Source organism: Uloborus diversus, chromosome 2 (assembly GCF_026930045.1).
Source record: "Uloborus diversus isolate 005 chromosome 2, Udiv.v.3.1, whole genome shotgun sequence".
Taxonomy (NCBI): Eukaryota; Metazoa; Arthropoda; class Arachnida; order Araneae; family Uloboridae; genus Uloborus; species Uloborus diversus.
Window position 1 is genome coordinate 140,671,344 of NC_072732.1, and position 23,371 is coordinate 140,694,714.

Sequence of the window (23,371 nt, forward strand, 5' to 3'; positions counted from 1 at the left end):
GAAACAAGAGCAGAAGTGCTGGAAATGCGGTAGTGAAGGACACCTGCGAAGGAGTTGTCCGGCTCGCCAAGCTACGCGAGGGAAGGAAATCACCACCACTAAAGCTCTGCAGATTTCCTCTTCTAGTAGTGGCAGTGATGGACTTTTCATTTACGCACATGTAAATGGGAACCCCTGCAGACTGATTGTTGACACTGGAGCCAATGTGACAATCATTAGGACAGATGTGGCTCGTGAATTTGGATTGAAATTGCTGTGGACATCGCCACGCGTAAGTCTCCAGACTGTGACAGGTGACAAAATTGAGATTGACGGTAAAGTGGACTTGGAAATAGTGTTTGGGAATGCCACCTACCATCATACGGCATTCGTCGCTAATATCACGGACCCCTTCATTCTCGGATTGGACTTTTTGAAGAAATATGACTTCACTCTCGACTTCAAGACTAATGAGCTGCACTCGATGAGAGAAGACATAGCCGTTTTCCCTGCAGAGAGTGATGTAAAATCCGCTCATCAAATCATAGCTCAAACAGATTTATCGATTCCCTCAAGGTCAGAATCATTAATACCTGGCTCCCTTGAAGAAAGCAATAGTTTTCGATTTGGACTCATTGAATACCCTAACCTAAGCAATAGCCTAAAAGGAGTGCTGGTAGCATCTACGCTTGTGGACCTTTCTAAGGATGTAATTCCTGTAAGAGTCGCCAACGTGAGTGAAAGGCCAAGGAATATTCGGAAAGGTGAAGTGTTATTAACCTGTACTCCAGTAAACTGCATCATTAGAAGAATCAATTCCCCCGAGACTGTGTCTTCTGAGTCCTTGACATCGAAGTTAATTGGGAGTGCACCCTTATCGAAAGATCAAAGAACTTCTGCGGAACAATTGGTGGATGACTTTAAGAATCTGTTTTCATCTACATCGGAGGATGTTGGCCGTACGAATTTAACGCAGCATAGGATCTACACTGGAGAACACCCACCTATTAAACAGCATCCAAGACGACTACCGTTCGCCAAGAAGGAAGAGGTTGAGACCCTCCTGAAAGAGATGAAGGAGAATGATGTAATCGAACCGTCATCCAGTCCTTGGGCCTCTCCCATCGTCTTGGTCCGAAAGAAAGATGGCTCCACCAGATTTTGTGTCGATTACCGACGGCTGAATGAAATCACCAAGAAAGACAGCTACCCTCTTCCACGGATAGACGACACCTTGGACACTCTGTCCGGACACAAGTGGTTTTCGACCCTGGACTTGAAGAGCGGCTACTGGCAGGTTGAGATACACCCTGATGACCGGGAGAAGACAGCGTTTACAACTGGACAAGGCTTATGGCAGTTTAAAGTGATGCCCTTCGGCCTTTGCAATGCACCAGCTACGTTCGAGCGTCTTATGGAGACAGTGTTAAGAGGACTTTCTTACGAATCCTGTCTGGTCTACTTAGACGATATCATCATCGTGGGACGCAGTTTCGAAGAACATCTGGCAAATCTTAGGAAGGTGCTACAAAAGCTTAAGGAAGCCAATCTGAAGTTAAGCCCGTCCAAATGTAATTTGTTCCGCCGGGAAGTGAACTACCTTGGTCACATCATCTCTTCTGAGGGTGTACAAACCGATCCAGAGAAGGTATCTGCGGTCAAGAGTTGGAGTCGTCCCGAAAACATCCATCAGCTGCGAAGTTTCCTGGGGCTCTGCACGTACTACAGGAAGTTTGTGAAGGGTTTTTCCAACATTGCACGACCTTTGCATAAGCTGACGGAGAGCAAGCAAAAGTTTGAATCGTCCAAAGATTGCGAAGATGCATTTCTACGACTGAAGGAGGCTTTAACATCAACGCCTATCCTCGCCTATCCTCAGCCTGAAAAATCCTTCATCCTGGACACTGATGCGAGCAACGAGGGAATTGGAGCTGTTTTATCCCAAGAAATTGACGGAAATGAACATGTCATCGCTTACTGGAGCAAATGCTTATCAAAGTCGGAGCGAAATTACTGCGTCACCAGAAAGGAGTTACTGGCCATAGTGAAAGCTGTAGAACACTTCCATCATTACCTCTACGGCCGAAAATTTCTGCTTCGGACAGATCATGCCTCGTTAACTTGGCTTTTGAACTTCAAGAATCCAGAAGGCCAGATAGCCAGGTGGATACAGCGGCTCCAGGAATATGACATGGAGATCAAGCATCGAAAAGGGTTATCTCACGGTAATGCTGACGCTTTATCAAGGAGACCCTGTTCTGAGAACTGCCACTATTGTTCCCGAATCGAGAAACAGTATGGAACGACTAGCCCTACCGCCTACCAGGTGACAGTGACTTCAACATCATCAGAACCTGATCCATGGAGTGACGACCAAGTTCGAAAAGATCAACTTGAAGACCCCGACATAAAACCAATTTTGGAGTTCATGGAAAGTGACAGTCGGCGACCTAGCTGGCAGGACGTTTCCATCTTCAGTCCTGCAACAAAAAGATACTTGGCTTTATGGAACTCGCTCCATTTACGGAACGGCGTGCTACACCGAAAATGGGAATCTGACGACGGCAAAACGTCTAGGTGGCAGTTACTACTTCCCCGATCAAGGATTTCAGATGTTCTGAAAGAAATACATAGTAGTGCGACTGGAGGACATTTTGGTGTCTTGAAAACCCTCAATAAAGTTCGGGAACGCTTCTTCTGGAGCAAGGCGAAGGATGACGTGGAGAAGTGGTGCCATTCTTGTGACGCCTGTGCTGCTCGTAAAGGACCGAAGAAAAGAAGCAGAGGGAAGCTACATCTGTACAACGTTGGAGCTCCTTTCGAACGAATTGGGATCGACATCCTGGGTCCTCTACCAAGAACTGCTGATGGGAACAAATACATTCTTGTTTCCATCGACTACTTCACCAAATGGCCGGAAGCATATCCCATTCCAGATCAAGAGGCTACTACCGTAGCAGAGACTCTAGTCCAACATTGGATCTCGAGATACGGAACACCTTTGCAGATTCATTCCGATCAAGGGAGGAATTTCATCTCTGCTGTGTTTAAGGGCCTATGTCAAATTCTCGGAATTGAGAAAACTAGGACAACACCACTACACCCACAATCGGACGGCATGGTGGAGAGATTTAACCGCACAATCCTGAACAATCTCTCACTTATGGTATCCAGAAATCAACAGGATTGGGACAAGAAGCTACCTTTGTTCCTGCTGGCCTACCGCAGTGCTGTCCACGAGACTACCGGATATGCCCCATCTCAGATGCTCTTCGGACGAGAGCTTCGGCTACCTTGTGATCTCGTCTTCGGTCGTCCTCCGGATGCGCCTTCGTCGCCTGAGGAGTACATCCAGGATCTCCAGGCCCGGTTGGAAGACGTTCATAACTTCGCACGAGAGCGAATCAACATCGCGGCGGAGAAGATGAAGACCAGATACGACACAAGGTCTACTGGACATGAATTCAACGAAGGCGACAAGGTTTGGTTATGGAATCCCATCCGACGGAAAGGTCTTTCACCCAAATTGCAGTCGCATTGGGATGGACCCTACAAAGTCCTTAACCGACTGAATGACGTCGTAGTGAGGATCCAAAAATCACCTAATGCAAAACCTAGGGTTGTACATTATGATCGGTTAGCCCCATACTATGGCCATAGTTCATGAGTATTACGTAAACAACCATGGTTGATAACATAAAAGTTGTAGATAATTTTTGCTTTTAATGCTTAGTAATATTTCTTGTTATTATTGTGTTTTCTGTATCTGTTAGTTATTAATTAATGTGTATATTTGTAAACTTGTGATAGAAGTTTGGCACCCTTTCTGGGGATTGTACTACCCGGGACGTGCAGTCCTTAGGAAGGGGGCAATGTTACAAATTCTGTAAATAGTAATTATTGTAGGAACGTAACCTGTAAATAGTTTCCCGTAATGAATATACAACCCCTTTTTCATTCGGCTAAATTATACGATCCCTATTTTCTTTCTTTTCATTGATAACGGTCTACTACTTTACAGAAGCGTGTGGAATATTTGAGAAATTTCTTTTCGGTGTATTTAAGCCGTTAGCGAAGGATAAACAGTTTAGTTTCGATTCAGATTTCGAACTGAGAAGATTTTTGCTCTGTTTATAGCGAGGCATTTCGCTGTGTTGTTTTCGTATTTGGAAGTAAATACGTGTGTAAACGTTGAGTTTACGGTGTTGTGTGATAATTGCTTAATTGCTGATGAATAATTTAGCAATTGTTGAAGATCTTTCCTGTACATAGTGTAAATAAATTTCCTGTGTTTTTATCAAGAACTGTGTCTTCATTTCAAGAAAGTGGAAGTCGCACCGAATCCGTTACAATATAGTAGCCAATGATCGAATAACGCTCCTGAAGTCATCAACAATGAAAATCGCGCCGCGGCATGATAAGTGATAATATGTTTTGGTCATGTTTGACGTGCAGGGAAATGCTTTATTGTGACAAGGCTGAACTCGATCCGGTGACTTGTTTTACTGGTAAGACTGTCATTTTAGGAGAATGAAGAGACGCTATCTACTGGAGTTTAAGGTTAATCCTCTTAATGGTCTTTTGTTAGTAAGCAGTAAGATGGTTAAAATTTTAACTATCAAACAATCAACAAACAAGCAATTACTTCGTTCAAATGTGGAAGCAATTTTCACCCGTCATACTTTGACGGGCGACTTTCTAGTTTAAAAGAAAAGACCACAGACGTTTCAACCAGTCGTGAATCTTATTTTATTTTTATATATTTCAGTTGTGGTAGAAATGAACCTTCCAGATTGAAAAGCCTAAATTGATGAGAGTTGAAAGTTTAACGATGTGATTAATCGATTTCGCCCTTCAGCCAATGCTGAACGTCGTACAACAGAAACACGATTATTAGCAGTCACCTATTCTGAATGATTCATTTCTGAAGGTGAAAGAGAACGTGTTCTACTTCACGTACGAAGAAGAAAAAGCAAGAAACACGGAATTTTACAAGAAGTGTTCGACACATAATCCTAATTCAAATCTCAAGAGGAGCAGAAATATGACCACTTTTTCATCAGCAATCCATCATTCTGTTCCAAAAGCGAGGCATGAAATAATAAGAAGAAAAGAATGTTCTGAAGAGTGAGAGAGAGAGAGAGAGACTCAGTTGGGGCTTCTGTTTATTTTCGTGCCCCCCTCATCTTGTAAAAGAAATAGAATAATTTTAGTCAGCTTTTCTTTTAATTTCTGACAGCAAAGGAATGAGGGGTCGATTGAAGGAGGGTTGTTCTTAGGTGAACCGGTTCCCCAGGTCGAGTTGTTGACTTTGTTAACGACGGGGCGATAAATCTTGGAGGCGCTACTGCTGATGCAAGGCTAGGAAAAAAGACACTAAAATAAACCGAGCTTTCGTGCTTTTTTTAAAAAATGAAATATGGTGAAAGGGATGTTGGAATATATCAGGTATATACACTTTATATTCATGCGTGTTTGTAGAAGAAATGGCTTTATGTCTTGAGTGATGACCGTTAACGTTGCAGCTCAAGTAGATTTATGCTGCACTTTCTGTTACCAGCAGTTTTCATGAAGGTCAGCTACTTAACTTTCCGTAAATCATTGTTAAAAAAATAAAAAAAATAATATAATTCATCCCCCAAAATCATATATTTGAGGAATTTAATAGGTGTCCCCTACTTTTCGCCGACACGAACCCCCCCCCCCCCCCCGTTTTTCAGTTTCAACCTTACCTAATTGATACATTTAAGGGGGGGGGGATTTTAAATGTCAACGAAAAGTAGGGTAAATCAATAAATTTAGGAAACCTATTAAACCTTTAAAATAAATAGAATACCCTCACAAATAAGTCTGGACGCAGTGATCAAAATAATAATAATAATATTTATAACAATAAAGGAAAATTCTCTAAGGGTCGTCGATAAATGATGTCATGTTTGAGGGGTTCATGAAATTCTGTCAGTTTTTTGATAAAGGGGGGGGGGAGGAGAAAGTGGCAACAAAAGTGTGACGCGCAACATTTTGGTGTAAAAGCATTTTTCACTGCAATACGCTTTTATAATAAAGACTGACACAGGCATGCCGTCCCCCGTCCCAAGTCCGATGTCGCAAATCTCCCCCGCCCTCATTTCTATCATCTTTTTTTCTTTTTAACTCTTCTTTTATTCATTATTTAAAAAAAAATATTTTTTAATTATTTTTTTAATTCATTTTAAATTATTATTATTATTATTATTACTGTTTTGTTGGAAAAGTCCCGTGCTACACCAATAACATACACACACACACATACATGCATATACACACACAAAAAGAATTTTTCAATAAAATTAAATTAAAATAAAATAAAATAAATAGTTAACACTAAAAATAAATCAACAAATAAATTTTAAAAAATAAATTTAAAAATTTAAAACGTCCTCCCCAAAAATCTTGATGGCGCAACTTGTGCCATAATACCCCCCCCCCCCTCTCCTGTGGTCATCCCTGGAGTGACATGTGGCGGAGGGAAGGGAGGGAGAAGGGTTGAAGTGTGATACTTTGCGACAAAGGAAGGAGGTTCAAATAGGTTGATCAAAGTATTATATACTTTATGGACAGTTCCTTATAAGCATAAAAACTCTTGTAATTCTAACGAGCATGTGAAAAAAAAAATATGTATCTACAACTGACAGCTGCAATCTGATTTTTTAAGGAAAATAATATTCATTTTGCATGTAAACGAAAATAAATTTTGCATTATCAATTATCCTCCCATGCATTTTGAATATCCACACACTAAAATAAGAACAAATAGTCACTGTCAAAACAATTAACATTATGACCACTTTCAGACCACTCTGACTAGATCATGAGAATGATATGGTTCCAGATTGAAGTAGACTCCAATTATCCGAAATCCTACACCCGAATCGCTTTTGGAATTTCAGATATAAAATCAGAAACGAATGACTTTCATTTATGTTCGGTACTCATATGTACAGCTCTTGAAAGCACGCTTAACATGCTGAAGTGCTGCCAGTTCATTTGATTAATTAAATGCTATGTTTCAATTTTTTTCCTTTCATTTTCAACATACATTCAACAATTAATTAAATAGACCTATTTTTCGGAAAATTTCCGATTATCGACCTTTACTTCCGACTGAAATTTTTGATATATCTTCGATGGGGGTCCCTATTGCTGTTAGTGCACCCTTCACCCCTCTTTTCTAAGTTATTTCTGAATGAAAAAGGTATATTTTACAATTTTTTTTTGGAACCTTCGTCAGTGATTAGAGTATTCCTGAGCAACAACTCTTATCTTGGATCTCTATTGGAGGAAATGTCCTTTTTACGAACAACATTGTCTGAGTACAGTCAAATCTCGATAACTCAAAGCTTATAACTAGAATATTCCTTTATCTTAAAGTTTTCATTGGGTCCCAAACACTTGAGACTGTTGTGGAAACTTCCCATAACTCGAAATACCAATAACTTGAAGGTTTTAGCCAGCGGTGCCCACCGAGGAGGTGGGGGGGGGGGTGTCCATGACGCAGACTGCACCATGGAAATTTTTAGGGAGGTGTTTTGAAGGGCATTTTTTACTCTTTTGGGGGGGGGGGGCTCATGTTTTTTTAGGGGGGCTTCACGACATTTGGGGGGGAGGCGGTGCGCTCTTGCTCTTGGGGGGAAACCCCTGTTTTAGCCGGTCCCTTGGGACTTCGAGTAATGGAGAATCGACTGTATATTGAGTTTGCTGTTGTTGAACTCTGTTAGAAAATGAATAAACCGCCTAGAAGATTGGGAAATATATTCTCTTGAGTTGAAATCTATTAAGCACAATATGTGAGATGCATCAGGAGGACAGGAGGATGCTTTTCTGCACAAGCACCCATGCAACAGCCGAAACAATCGATAGCTGAGGAGTAAACATATCTATTCCAAGTGTTCATCTACGAACAGATTATGAGTATGTGGAACATCTATTGAGCTCAGGTAATTGAGAATCTAACATCGCTTATCAACCAGTATTAATTGTGCGCGTAGTTTCTGACTCCATGCTTATCAACAAAAATTTAATATAATTTGAAAAAAAAAAAAATTTTGAACTTTGATATCTTGAATTCAAATTATGTCTTTCGCAATCACGAGTGTGTGTGTGTGTGTGTGTTTGTGTGTGCGTGTGGTAGTTGTGTGTATGTGTGTTTGTGTGGGGGGGATATGTGTATGTGTGGGTAGTTGTATGTGTAGGTGTGTATGTATGTGTAGGGGTGTGTGTATGTGTTTGTGTGTGTAGGTGTCTGTATGTATGCGTGTGTGTATGTGTTTGTGTGTGTAGGTGTGTGTGTGTGGGTGTGTGTGTGTGTAGGTGTAAGTGTATGTGTAAGCGTAGACAAGTAATTGACGCAACCTGAGGATGTTTTCGCTAGAGGAGCAGCATCGTGAGGCGGCCGGCCGATGGTGGTGCTGCAGAGGGAGGCGGGGGGGGGGGAATAAAATCATAGGAATTCAAAACAGTCAAATAAGGACAATAAGCAATGTGATTGCTCAAAAAAAACTTCAGAGAATTGTAATTTGTACTATGCAGGAAAATTGAGTTTTTTTTCTCCCGTTTCTTGCTTGTAAAGCTAAAGAGTCGACTTTCAGACGAATGCATGCAGGGTTGCTTATTATATGAGCTTTGTAGGTAATATTGACAGAAATAGTCATCAAATTTGAAATGTAGATTCGAAAAGTTTGACAGATGATTTCTTACTCATTACTACTTTTAGTAAATGAATTATATAATTTACTTTAGTGAAACATAAAATGTAGTTGGTCAACTGCTTCGAATTATTTCACATATAAAAAAAAAGACGTAAGCAATTAGATGCTTTTATTTCTGTCGCAATATCCCTTTCCTGTACCTCCTTTTGTCACATTTTTAACCGACTTCAAAAAGGAGGCGGTTATCAGTTCATACCGTATGTATGTTTTTTTTTTTTTTTTCGTTTGTTTGTCCACTCACAGCGTCTTACCTAGTGAACCGATTTTGATGATTATTTTTTTAATGGATAGGGGATGGCTCAACTTAGGTCCCATTACTTTGTTTGACCACATTTGTCCTTTAGAAAAAAAGGTTATGGGCAAAAAACAATAAATTTCATGCAATTTCCCTATTAGATTAAATTCGCAACTCCAACGAACTATAGGGGGCACTGCAGTCACTGTCTAATGGCCGACTTAAAAACTAAAACAAACGCATGTGGTAACGAAGAAAATGCTAAAAATGTTGTGATTTTTGTTCGTATGTACACTGTAAAAAAAATTCGGAAACGTTTCTGAGTATATCGTGCAGCTGCGGTTCATGAAATTTTCAAAAACGTTTCTGAGTATTTCGGAATTCTCTTTCTATAATGTCCGGAAACGTGTCTGAGTATCTCGGAGTCCTCTTTCTGTAATGTCCAGAAACGTGTCTGAGTATTTCGGAATCCTCTTTCTATAATTTCCAGAAATGTTTCTGAGTATTTTGGAATCCTCTTTCCGTAATTTCCAGAAATGTTTCTAAGTATTCTGTGCAGCTGTGGTTCATGAAAGTTTCGAAAACGTTTCCGAGTATTTCGGAATTCTCTAAACAATTTTCAAAAACGTTTCTGAGAATTTCGGAATCCTTTTTCCGTGATTTTTTCTAAAAAATAATTCTTTTTTAATAGTATTGCATGCCATATCAGTTTCAATTCTTTCATATCTAAGAGCAATGAAACAAGCAATTTTAGAATCATTCGTGGATTTTTTTTTCTGAATTTCTAATGACAAATAGCATGGTTAACAGCATAACATATGCAGTTATAAATTTTTGAAAATTTATGAAATAATATAGTAGTTTCATTCATAATCACAAAATCGTCGGAGGAGGGAAGGGGAGTATTTTCTCAAAAGTGGGATTGTTTGTTAAACAATATTAAACTTCAGTTTTTCTCTCAATATTTTCAAGACAAAATTATCAACATATTGTATTTTTAATGCAGAACTTAAAAACATATCTTGTATCAAACTTGATAGCTTTTATTTTCGGATAAAATTTGACAGAACTTACCTACACTTTGCGTTCCGAAATTCGTTCACGTCAAGTCAATTTCTTTGACGAACAAAGTGTACCGAAAAGTACCAACAGAGAAATTGATGAATTTAAATATGACACCAAAGTCCCCCTGCTGGAACCATTCGGGTTTATTCCTCTGTTCTTGCCCTTTTCCAGTTTATCACAAATATAGATACTTAATCAAAATAGGTTACTGATTTAGAGTGTGCGCAAAATGCATTATATATTTTATTTATTAAAACATTGAACTCTATTACATGATTATTCCATTTCATATATACGAGAGTTCCCCCCCCCCACACCATAAGAGTGATGGTGCACCCATAAAATGATATAAAGCGCCCCCCACCTTAAAAAAAGCAACCCCTTGAAAATGTCAATGGCACAGTCTGCGTGGTGAACGCCCCTCGTCTTCTCACCATATGTGCATTGCATATTAATAACATAGTATTTAAAAACTGATCACTTTTAAAACGATGACATGAAATAATATTACTTTTTATTTCAGCATGTAAATGCAGCTGTTCCATTTTTGCCACTGACTCATTTCTCCTCACTGTCCTACATTAAACTAGTATATCCACGAAGGAAATGTTATTTTCGGAACTAATGTCAAGGAATTTTTTTATTGTTAACCACATTTAACAAAAAGAATAAGCAGATGAATTAATTTCATAACTATGTTCTTACTAATAGATAACATGGTCATTTTCTAATGGTATAAATATTTTTAAATGAATGAATAAATTATAATAAAAAAAGATAAATTATACCGGCACATTTTTTGTGAAGCATATTACAATACTAGAAAATATTTGCATTACCATATTTCTAATGAATTAAACAATTGATTTTTTTTCTTTTTGAACCAAAATGTATGTACATCCAAGTATTTCGAAATAACTTTTCTGTGATTGCTTCTCAAATATAAATCTTACTTCTTTTGCGTAATTAATCAGTTTCAGTTGGTTACAACAAATAGTACACCGCGCACATAGGTATGTAGGATAACTTTAAATTAATTCGATAAACCCAAAAACAGCTACAATTGGAGCCTCATCAAATGCAAATCAACAAAATTATAAATGTATATAACAACATGTTTTAAAATATTCATTAATACTTACAAGTGAACATGAGCGGAAGAAAATCTAAGTACCTCCATTACAACTGAATAAGTAATCCAAAGGGTTTCGTTTCATTAAGTATAAACACGGGTGTTGAAACTATTCACGCTTGAACACACAATATATATCTAATTATGGTCGCATTGGAAATTGTAAAGAAGCAAATGGTTATTAACTAACTTAATAGCTGCGTACATCGTCTAAAAAATCAAGGGCAGTCCAAAATGCAAAGGCGTAAAATTAGTTTCGACAGATTTTACTACTCTCTAGACATGAAATAACAAGCAATCCAATGCTAAACAGTTGCTGACTGCAGCAACCATAGATAAGAAAAAAAGAAGTTCTCGTTATTTCCGACTCATTGGCGCCTGAGTTGGAAGGATGAAATAGGTTTCGAAGCGTTGCGTCATCACTTCCGCTTCTAGATATCTTGAAATAACAAAAAGCTTTCTGAATATTGAGGAGTTCGCTATTGGATGAAGGATTCCTACTATTTCGGAAACGTTTCCGATATATCCAGAAACGTTTCCGAAATTTGTTACAGTGTATGATATTTTTCGCTTTATTCTTTTTAAATTAATTTTCAAAGTCTTGTGGATATTCTGGCTCACGTAGAAAGAAATGAGAATTCAAGAAGCATTACTAAACGTCAAAGATTAATGCAAACTACGTAGTTCGTAGTTCTAAGCAGCTATTTCCACGATGTTGAATTCGATATTTATGAATTCTTGATAAAACTAAATAATAATTGTGGCCTGACAAGAACAACGTTTTGCATTTGTTGCTGAGTTATTTCTCTCGAATTCCCGAATCGGTTAATTTAAAATTTTTCTGTTTCGATTTTTCTAATTTCTGAGTTACGATTTAATTATGTCAAGTTATGCAAATCATCTACAGAATTCTTACGGATATATGGTGGTAGTTTTCTTTTCAGTTGATTGACCATTATTTCTTTTTACTTATCGAATTCTGTAATCTTACTACCATTTTATTCCACTCATGATGAAAATTAAAAATGGTTTAACTAAAAACGCGAAATCTCGCCAAGGCTACTTTGCTCGCACAACACTAAAACTATAACAGTAAACAAATTTGGCGAAACCTTTCAGCTGAGAATAAAAGGAATAAAGTAAATTCTTTCTCGGTGAAACATTTTTCATTTTGTTCTAGGATAATATATTCAAGAAAATATTTTGCATACCGTCCATTCCAACTAAATGCTGCTGTAAAAGATGGTTAGCTAAATTAATTTAAGATTAAAAAAAACTCATATTCTTACAAATTCATACAAAACAATAAAAATTCTTACCTTGTATAACGTTACTCAAGTTTGTTAATCCAGTTTTCGCTTTCACCATTTTCAATCAACTCATATTTTAGAAGGAAATAAGGAAAACTAATATTATTTTGAGAAGCTCGAGAATACTACTAAGGGACGAATTAATTTCTGTAGCTGAAAGCAAACTAAGACTCATCGATTGCGTTAATAAATACTTAGAACAAACTGCCTATGTTTACGTCAACAGACACACGTGGAACGCAACGTGGCAATGTTTTAGTTTCATCGGCAGTTTTGTAAATCACCGCAAGTTAGCGTATTCGAGCGCTGGAGTTCCGAATATGAAACCCATTGTTATGAAAGTTTGGTGCCATACAACAGTAACATTAATAGTAATTGTAATGATAATTTTGAATGAAGGCTTCTCTGAAGCAAGCATCAAATTTCTTCAAGGGATATTTCGATAATGGGGAATCTGGCGCTGTCGTCTCATTTTTGGCGTAAATAATTTTATTTTAGTAACCCTGCTGATTTATAGTAACCCTATGTGAATTATCAAAATCTTCCTTTCTTCAGTGCTATTGCTCCATAGTAGGGGTAAACCTAACCTGGAAGCGAGGTGATGCAGTGATTAGGATCTGCTTAGCCTTCACAATGCTACCATTAGGTTTGCCTCAACTGCTCTGTAGTATTTTTATCGTTATCATCTATGCCGAACAGATGATCGGGGCTAAGTAAGAAAATACAGGATTGCATCATGAGCAACTTAGATGCTGTGAAATGTAAATTAGTTAGGAAAAACGCAATACATAAATGGTTATAATTAAATTAACTACACATGTTTTCCAGAGAGGAACAAAGATAAGTTTTTAGTGTCAATCGCTTAAAGTTTAAAGCGTGTCAATAGTTTTTTTTTTAGTATGGAGCATTTTTAGGAAACAAATGTGAAGTTTCGTCATGGTAACTTCTTACTATTTCTGAAATGCCTACGTTTACACTAAAAAGAATGAAATAAAAAAATTTTGAAAAAAAAAAAAAAAATAGAACCGACTTCAAAATTGCTCTAAAAAGTGAAAAATAATTTTATTCTTTAAACACCATCGATAATGCTTTTAAACATAATTTTTGAAGTTGGCGCAAAAACGATAGATAAAATCATTCACAGCCATAACTCAAATACAACTATAAATTTAACCAGGCCCAGTTTCTTCACTATCACATACATTATGCATTGATGGCAGCATATTTGAATAACGATATAAATGTTTCGTTCGTAACTTTGGATGCTTTTCTGAAAAAAAAAAAAAAAATATGAACGAAGCATGGTTACACTGGATTTTACGTTTTGTTTTTGCGCCAACTTCAAAAATTATGTTTAAAAGCATTATCGATGGTGTTTAAAGAATAAAATTATTTTTCACTTTTTAGAGCAATTTTGAAGTCGGTTCTATTTTTTTTTTTTTTTTCAAAATTTTTTTATTTTCGTAACACTTGACGGCGAAAATTATACTTTTGACATTTTACTCTAATTGATGATTATTGTTGATTTATATGAAGCAATGAGAAGCAAAGAGATGTAAGTGAACTATTTAAAGTTTCGAGTAAATCGGGTTTAAAGTTCAGATCCTCGGTAGATTTGCATTGATTTTTTTTTTTTTTTCTAAATCATGCTGTATAGCAGCGCCCACCAAAACTACTCTTACCCCAAGCCCAAGACAGAGGAGAAGTTCTCCTACCATTTGCACTGATTATCTCCATTTTTTTTATTTTTGCACTTACATCCCTTTGCTTCTCACTGCTTTATTTGTCCTCGTAGATTTACGAAATTCATCCTTACGAAAATTTAGAGATAAATATTCAAGTTTGTTGATATAATTTCAAGTAATTAGAACAACGATATCTTAGAGCTAAATTTTAAGCCCTTATTGCAAATAATTTATATAAAAATTTGGTGCTTGTAACTTCTCCCTAATTGGTACGTCTGATGATCTCAAATTTTATCAATTTTGCCATAGGTACGAAGAACAATTTCGAAAACTTCATAACACGTAAAACTGTGAAATAGCTGCTATACCCTGCAAAAAGAAATATATTTGAAAACAGCATTTTTTCACTTTATCTAACAAATGCTTTTTTTTTTCATCGCAACCTTCTTAAATATTTATTATCAAAAAAATAAAATGGAACTACGTAGATGTCACAGATCGTATTTAATTCAGTAATTTCGAATTACATTACGAACTTATTCTGGTACTACCCATAATTATTCATTTAAACGGCACATTTCTTAACTAGGAGAAATATAAAATGAAATCTTCAGTTGCACATGTTACATAAAAAATAAATTAGCAGCAAATCCATGAAAAACAGTAGTATGTATTTTTAGCAGTTGAGATATTAATTTCAAAATTTTAAGTTCATTATTTCAAGCAACAAGAAGGTCAGTATAGTACAAATTGTACAGAAAAAATTTAATTTTGAATTTAAGTTTAATTGAGCAGTGCAATTCATAACTACCCCACTAGAAACCGTGAAAATATTGTGGTTAGAGGAAAACAAATTGAAAGGGGGCCATAAGTTGGATCGATTATTTCAGAAAGGGCGTAAATCCAATGGATTCCAGTAGGACTTACGCCCTTTCTGAAATAATCGAAATTTAATATTCGGACTCACTTGGGGATGCTCCCATGACTCTCCTCCTGGACCTCTGCGCTTGTGCATAAATCCCTGTTTGTAAAAAAGCTCTTTACGAGTAGACCAACCAATTAATGAACCCTCTATCCGGGGGGGGGGGGTAGTTTAATCACCCCACCCCCTTAAAACTCATAAAATTTTGCTGCTCTAACTCCGAGCCGGGTCCTCCCAAAGGCGGGGCCCCAAGTTTTCGACTAGGCTAATAAGGCCTCTCGTCGGCCATGTTCCTCAGAAAACAAAAAGTTCTTTTTTTTTTCCCGCAAAAAAAAAAAAAAAAGGTTTTTTTTTTTTTTGGTACATGTCAGTAATATCTTCCTTTTATGCATATCTAGAAGGGAAACGATTAGAAAATGCTGTATTTTGTACCCCAGTTGGGGCATTCACTCAATGGATTGAGACGGGGTTTTTTTCCCTTTTCAACTCCCTCCAAAAAAAAAACCTGATGCAAAACTATGAAAGTTCTCCTAATTTTTAAAAAATAATTACAGAGATCATCTAAAATGCTGTTATTGTCTGCATATATTCTAATACAATTTTGAAGGATATTATTAACTTTTAAAAATGAAATTGAGCTTAAGTCTTCATTCACTGGGTAAGTCTATCCAATACTTTCTTGAAAAAGATTCTACAGTGTCATTCCAACGAGCTTCCACGAGCGCTGTTAGCAGACTGCCTGGCGCCCCATCTCCATGACAGGCTTTGCCAAATAAAATAAAACACCAAAGTAAACAGAAGCCAACGCCGAGCCCTACACACCTGAAATTCGATAAGCGTAGATAACCTAGAGTGAGAGATGTAGTGATAGGTGAGGTCTATCCCCCATCCAGTGCGAGAGGGATTACAAAGAGGCCAACGTCCGTCAGAAACCTGTCCATCGTAAATTTCTCAGCGGGGAGGCATTCTGCTCGAATTACGCGAATTTTGACAGCCAAAACGGATGGGATGAAGGGACATCGTAAATGTTCTTAGCAGGATGAACCGAGAAGGTCACGAACTCCGAAACTGGTACCAGAAACAATATCATGTCCTCCTCCAGAGAGTTTCGCAAGTTGTTTTGTCTCGCGAAAGATTCATGCAGGCGTTTTTCTTTCAGAAATAAGGTTCGGGGGGTTAATCCTCAATGTCCAGACATAAACCTCATTCGTATTATTGAAAATAACGAGAAAAATGTGTAATCTCTCTTTTTTATTCAACCATATAATCAAGCAGTTCCCGCCAATAAAATATGATGAACGCGTTCGCTACCTTAATACCTCCAAGCAGTCGATAGTCGATAACTTCGAATTTTGTTTATTTGTACAGTGAAAAAGAGTGAATTAAGTGCTGATAGTTTTGAATATTTGAAAATCTACAAGATCAGGAGTTTTCTTCATTCACAATTTCTCCCCACTGTACAGTGTATAAATAAACAAATAATTTATCTTGATTTTGTGTGACAAATAGTTTTGCTTTCATTAATCAATTTTTGTACAAATCTTTCATTTTACTTGAAAAAAAACCCTGACTCGTCCAATCCGCCTGCGGTCGGTTGTTAAGCACCGCCTTCGGCGATGTACTTCGGTAGCATAGCCCCTTCTTGCCGCCTGTGGGAGTACGTTGCAGTACATTAATTTTCGACGTCCGCGGCTCGAATAACTTAATCCAGTTTCGCCTGAACCATTTCTAGGTCGACTTTTTTCCAGCGTCTACCGTTCCGCTTCAAGCTGAGAGAAAGAAAGTATTGACAGCATTCTAGTGGCAGATCCGAAAATTCATGTGATGGAATAATAATTCAGTGTTCAAGTTTCAACTGATGTCTCCGTTAGTTAAAGTTAAACCAAAATAATTAGAAATTAATAGAAATTAAAATAGATTAGAAGAAGGAGAAAACTTGTCCTCCAGGAAATAAGGTTACAGACAAATAGGTACTGTTATTTCTCGTTTGAGAAGTTGCATTTCGATATATAAGAAGATAAATAAATAAATACAATATACATGCTGAAAACTTTGGAGTTGAGTTGTTACATTCGGATATTCCTACACCGAGCACATACCTTCTCAACCACTCAACCCCATTTTTTATTGCAAAGAAATATTCTCATGCCACAGAAACGCATTATAAGTATCCCTTGGAAATACATGTAGTAAACAACTTTCTGTAAGTTCAAAATAGCGAAAATCCTACACTCCGGCTTCCTCAATTCCACTGATGAAGTAAACTACCCCCTTTGAACCGCTCGAGAGTTTCTATTCATCGCTTGCTGCCGCAGGACCTACACGAGTCGATATGCCTGCATATAACTACCTGCCATTGAGACTACGCATCGTGTAATTGGCTCTTCAAGCAAGGGTCTGGAATTAGGCACTGCCGCTTCAAAATTCAAAGGCCCTTGGTACTAGAGAACTCCTTCACATTTTACCAGGAAGGTGTCTATTGCCACTACCATCACGAATGCTCCGTAGTAGGTGCTGGACCAAATTTATAGTTTTAAAAATCAATTGCATACTTTGAAATTTGAGCATTGATAAATTTTTACCAAGAGAAACCGAAAATTGAAATTTTCTGAATATAACTTTTACAATGTACCCCCCCCCCCCAAAAAAAAAAAAAGAGCAAAAAGAAAGAAAGGCGTAAAATTTAGAAACTGAAATAATGAAAAGTTTGTCTTCAACTAAACGAGCCTATTTATCAATGCCAATAACATTAGCCCTTCCCATTTCCTTCAACTTCAAGTCTCAACTGTTTCGAATGAACATTTTTAACTGTTCAAACCCTTGTCATCTACCCGATTTTTTAAAAAAAATTATTAATAAGAAAACTATTGCCTGTTATGTAAACCAATGACAACAGACCTACGGCCTATGTGGTGAACGAAACTGATCCATGTTGCTCGTTATTATGCTCGATTTTACGAATCGAAAACAATGTTCTAGAACAGGGGTCTCCAACTTACGGCACACTGGCCGAAACTGGCACTAGATTAGATTTTGCCCGACTCGCAAAAAGCTTATATATATATATATATATATATATATATATATATATATATATATATATATATATATATATATATATATATATATATATATATATATATATATATATATATATATATATATATATATATATATATATATATATATATATATACTAGCCGCCTGCGGCGACCAGCTGGTCCGCCTTTTCACGCCATTCGCCTTTTTGCGTCACCTTTACGATCTATCTCTAAGTTTTCTTATCGATTTCTATTTATTTTAACTTCCCCGCTCATTTCCTAATAAAAACAAAGAGCACTCAAAAAACCGCTTTTTTGTTTAAATAGAGCAAAAAAAAGTTATCTCCTAAATTTCCCGTAGTGTGCAAAAAGTAACGAAGTAAAGTAAGTGACGAAGAAAAAAAAAATCTCGCTGTTTTTATTGAATTAAATGCGCACATCTATGAAATGTAACGTAATATAGATACAGCAAAAGGTCCAGCTTGGGGGGAGGGAATGGAAAAAGAAATAAATGCAATCCCTAAATTAAATAAACCAAAAAAAAAAGGGAAAGAAAAAAAGCAAGCGCTGCCGGAAAAACACGTGGTCATCAAGTCATAAAATGTAGAAGTAAGTTATATAATAGAAAAGAAATTAACATTGTTTCCGATTAAGATTCCGTCGTAAATATCGAATCGAAATCCAAGTAGTGACGTCAGAGGCATAAAAGATTGAAGAACGCTTTTTTCGACCGATGCGTAGAAAGACATAATGTGTTCAGCATTAAAAAAAATTGTAAAAAAAAAAATAATTGCGGAATTTTAAGAATTTTTTTTCTTCTGAAGAGGGCGAAATCTTTTTACTATTATCAACTTAAATTTTAGAAATGAGGCTGTGATACTTCTCGCAGGATGATGTTAGAAAAATATAAAATCCAGGAAAAAATGCAAATTGAAGGTTTTTTCAAAAATTCATAAAAAATACAAAAATTGCTCTATCTTCAAAATTTTTTCATTCATCGTATTTAAAATTAAATTTCCAACACTATAGTATAAAAAATATTTGTGTGGTGCGATTGGTTCGGGGTCTGTGAGGTAAAAAGCACTAAAAAGTGCTAAAAAACACATAAAACATTAAATAACTTTTTCCTAATTAAAATATCAAAAATCGAAGCCCGAGGTGGACATCTTCGGCAGAAACTGTACCTGTATACCAAATTTCATCTAGGCCTTACTGTTTTCCCGGGAAGCGCGCCACACACACACACACACAAACATCTTATTTTATTATATGTATAGAAGATATATAATATATTAGGGTGGTCCTTATTTATATGGGAAATTTTTTTTTCGGAATTTAACAAGTGACGCCCCCTAGTTTTATGACACTATAATAAAAAGTAACGTGTGCAAAATTTGAACTCGATCGGTCAATAATAACACGTGCCCCTAGGCCGTTGAACTTTTGATAATTTTCTCACAAATCTTCCGAGTTTTTACTTTAGACCCAGTACATCGTTTCTCTAAGGTTTGAAAAATATTTTTAGTGAGGTAGCACTAAAATTAACCTTTTTAATTATTTTATATCATCTAAAGATTTTACTTTGAATGAGAATGAAATAATGCTTTAGAAACTTTCCTTAATCGTACGCTTTTCTCAATGTATCTCGATAGTGTGCATATTTTTCCGATAGTCTTGGACGGTCTGTAAAAATAGTTGCTTTGTGACTCATATTTCGTAAATTAGTTGTGAAATTCTTCGATTAATTGTGCTTCACTTTCAGTTGTATCATTCAAAATTTTCAGTAATTTAACAATCTCTCTTCCCTTTAAATAGCTTAAACATTTTGCCGTGAATCAGGATCAAATAGGAAAAAATCTTTTAGTATTTGTAACTTATCAAACAATTTTATTGACTCATAATTAATTCTATAAAGAGTAAGATCTTTACTAAGAAAGTATTCTAAATCATCTACTGTTATCTGAAATTTGTTAAACAGTCATCAGACACGTCTTCCTTATCACAAGCATTTTTTGGACTAGTCCTTTCCTATCTTCAAAGTTGATTCCTTCGTTCAATACGGACAAAGCTAATTGTTTATCCCCTAAATATCATAAGTGATTTATGAATTTTCCAATCACTGCTTCTGCTGCATGTTTGTCGTCATTTTGTACGCTGCTAGTTTTTCAGACATATTATATTATTCAAAGGAGCCTCGATTGGGTTGCTGTGAAAAACCATATCTTCATACAGCATTTAATTGTAAAACAGCTTTGTAAAACAGCATTGAAGGGCTTTCTTTTCATGTAAGGTCAATTTAAATTGTTTCCTAAATATAAAAATTTACAAACAAAAATATCTTTTGCCAACCATGTGGCTCGGGGATAAGCTCCAGGTTGCCGAAAACATATCCCTGCAGAAGGAAATTCACCAGGAAATAGTATTACAAGTTATGAGAATTCTCAGTAATCTTTCTCAATTCCGCTTTTTACGAACAATAATATGTTATCCACTTCGTCTTTTAGAATTTAAGTGGTATGTGTTCTTGATTGAAATGTTATAAGTTCTGAATGATGGAGATCTTTCCTCAAAATTTTGAAGCGCTTAAATAATTGAATATCTGATCTAGAACTAAGAAAGGCAAGAACTTTTTTAAGGACACACTCTGAAGTACAATTTCAAGTGCATGATGATGGCAATCCAAATGTAATGTATCACATTTCAGTTTTTGCTCTAAAAAAGTGCATGCACAATTTATACGGTTGGTATTGCAAGTCGTTGTATCAAACGCTACAGCTAGAACAGTTAGCAATAAAGAACTATCATCTAAGATATCATATACAACTGAAGAAATATCTAAGGAATTCCGAGTAGCTGTTCAATATTAGGACCTGAAGCTATCACGGTAATCCTGTCGTCGTTTTTTTTTTCTTTTTCAGTTACATCTGGATGTAGCTTTGTATCCCAGTGAATAACTACGAAGTCTAAATTCAAATTCCTGAAATTTAATTTTACCTCTCGAAGATTTTCTTTTGCTCTCTTAAGGAATGTACGATTGATCACTAGGTCATTTGGAATTAAATTTACTGCATCTACATAGGCTGTAAATAAATGAACAACATCTTTATCCCTAATATGGCATTTGTCTAACAGTGATGAAAGGCGAGCAGATATCAATAGTTGTCAAGCTTTTTTGCATTGAGGTAGACCAGCTGTAGAAAACAAAAGTTCAACAAGTTAGGATAGATAGATATCCATTTCGGTTTTTAAATCTTGTGAATCGCAAGAATTTGATGATAATAAAGGACTATGTACTGAAATAAAAGAAAATTACTTAAAAGTATAGATTTTTACATTGTTCCGATCTGGATTTTTTTTTTTAAATTTATATTTTAGCTATGGAAAATACAGTATATTTTTATGTTAGCAGTAATCGAGGATTTTTCGAAATTTGTATTTTAAAAATTAAAAATTGCATAAGCATTTAGATATGTTTATAACTAAAGAACAGCGAATTAAAATATAATTGCAATTACTTATATTTATAGCATTGAAACCTTGCGACTGTATTTGACACACCTATTACATACACAGGGAATTTTATCAATCAACACCCCCAAAGCCTGGAGGAGGCAATTTGTTGCTGTCAAAGATCGTTCATTAATGACCTAGGTCATTCATTAATGGACTATAGAATCCCTTGTGTCCAACTTGATGGGAAGAAACGTTCCCCCTGCAGCTTGGTTGGAACAAGCGCAGAAGAGCGGTACGCTTGACCCAAGGCCATTGGTGCACATTTTATTCTCTGTATTATGTTACATTTTACAGAATGAAGGTGAGAGAATGGTCGATCTGGAGGTAGCAGCACCTATTGAGGTTCAAAATTACTTTAAATATAAAACGTTAGAATATTTTTACATAAAGAAGAGAAAATCCGCAATTTGTTTTCCGAAACTCAAAAAAGGGGGCCCTAGAGGCACGTGTTAATATTCATGGATTAACTTTAAATTTTGTAAGGATCATTTATTTGTACAATGGAACAAATTGAGGATATATATATATATATATATATATATATATATATATATTAGGGTGGTCCTTATTTTTGAAGTTGCAGATATTTTACGCGACGCCCCCTCAATTTGTTCCATTGTACAAATAAATGATCCATGCAAAATTTTAAGTCAATCCATGAATATTAACACGTGCCCCTAGGGCCCCCTTTTTTGAGTTTCGAAGAAAAAATTGCGGATTTTCTCATTTTTATGTAAAAATATTTACAGGTTTCATATTTAAAGTAATTTTGAACCTCAATAGATGTTGCTAGTTCCAGACCAACCATTCTCTCACTTTCATTCTGTAAAATTTTACATATTACATAGGGTACATGTACACCAATGGCCTAGGGACAGGCATACTGCTATTCGCGCTCGTTTCAAACTAAGCGGAAGGGGAACATTTCTTTCCACCAATATGGACACAAGGGATTCTAAAGACCATTAATGAATGGCCTAGGCCATTAATGAATGATTTTTGACAACAACAAATTGCCTCCTCCAGGCTTTGGGGGTGTTGATTTAGAAAATTTTCTGTGTATGTAATTGGTGTGGCAAATAGGGTCACTAGGTTTCCATGCTATAAATATAAGTAATGACAATTGTATTTTAATTCGCTGTTCTTTAGTTATACGTATGCTTAAATGTTTATGCATTCTTATAATTTAAATTTTGAAAAATCCTCGATTACCCTACCATAAAAATAAACTCTATTTTCCATATGTAAATATAAAGTAAAAAAAATTCCAGATCGGAGTAATGTAAAAATCTATATTTTAAACTGTCTTCTATTTCAGTACATAGTCCTTTATTATCATCAAATTCCTCTTGCAATTCACAAGATTTAGAAACCGAAATGGGTATCTATCCTAACCTGTTGAACCTTTTTTCTATATCTGGTACCACAACGCAAAAAAGCTTGACAACAATTGATATCTGCTCGCATTTCATCAATGTTAGACAAATGCCATATTAGGGACAAAGATGCTGCTCATTTAGTAACAGCCTATGTAGATGCAGTAAATTTAAATCCAAATAACCTCATAATCAATCGTACATCCCTTAAGAGAGCAAGAGAAAATCTTCGAGAGGTAAAATCAGATTTCATGAATTTAAATTTAGATTTTTTAGTTATTACCTGGGATACAAAGCTACATCCAGATGTAACTGGAAAAAAAACGCCGATAGGCTTACCATGATAGCTTCAGGTCCCTATGTTGA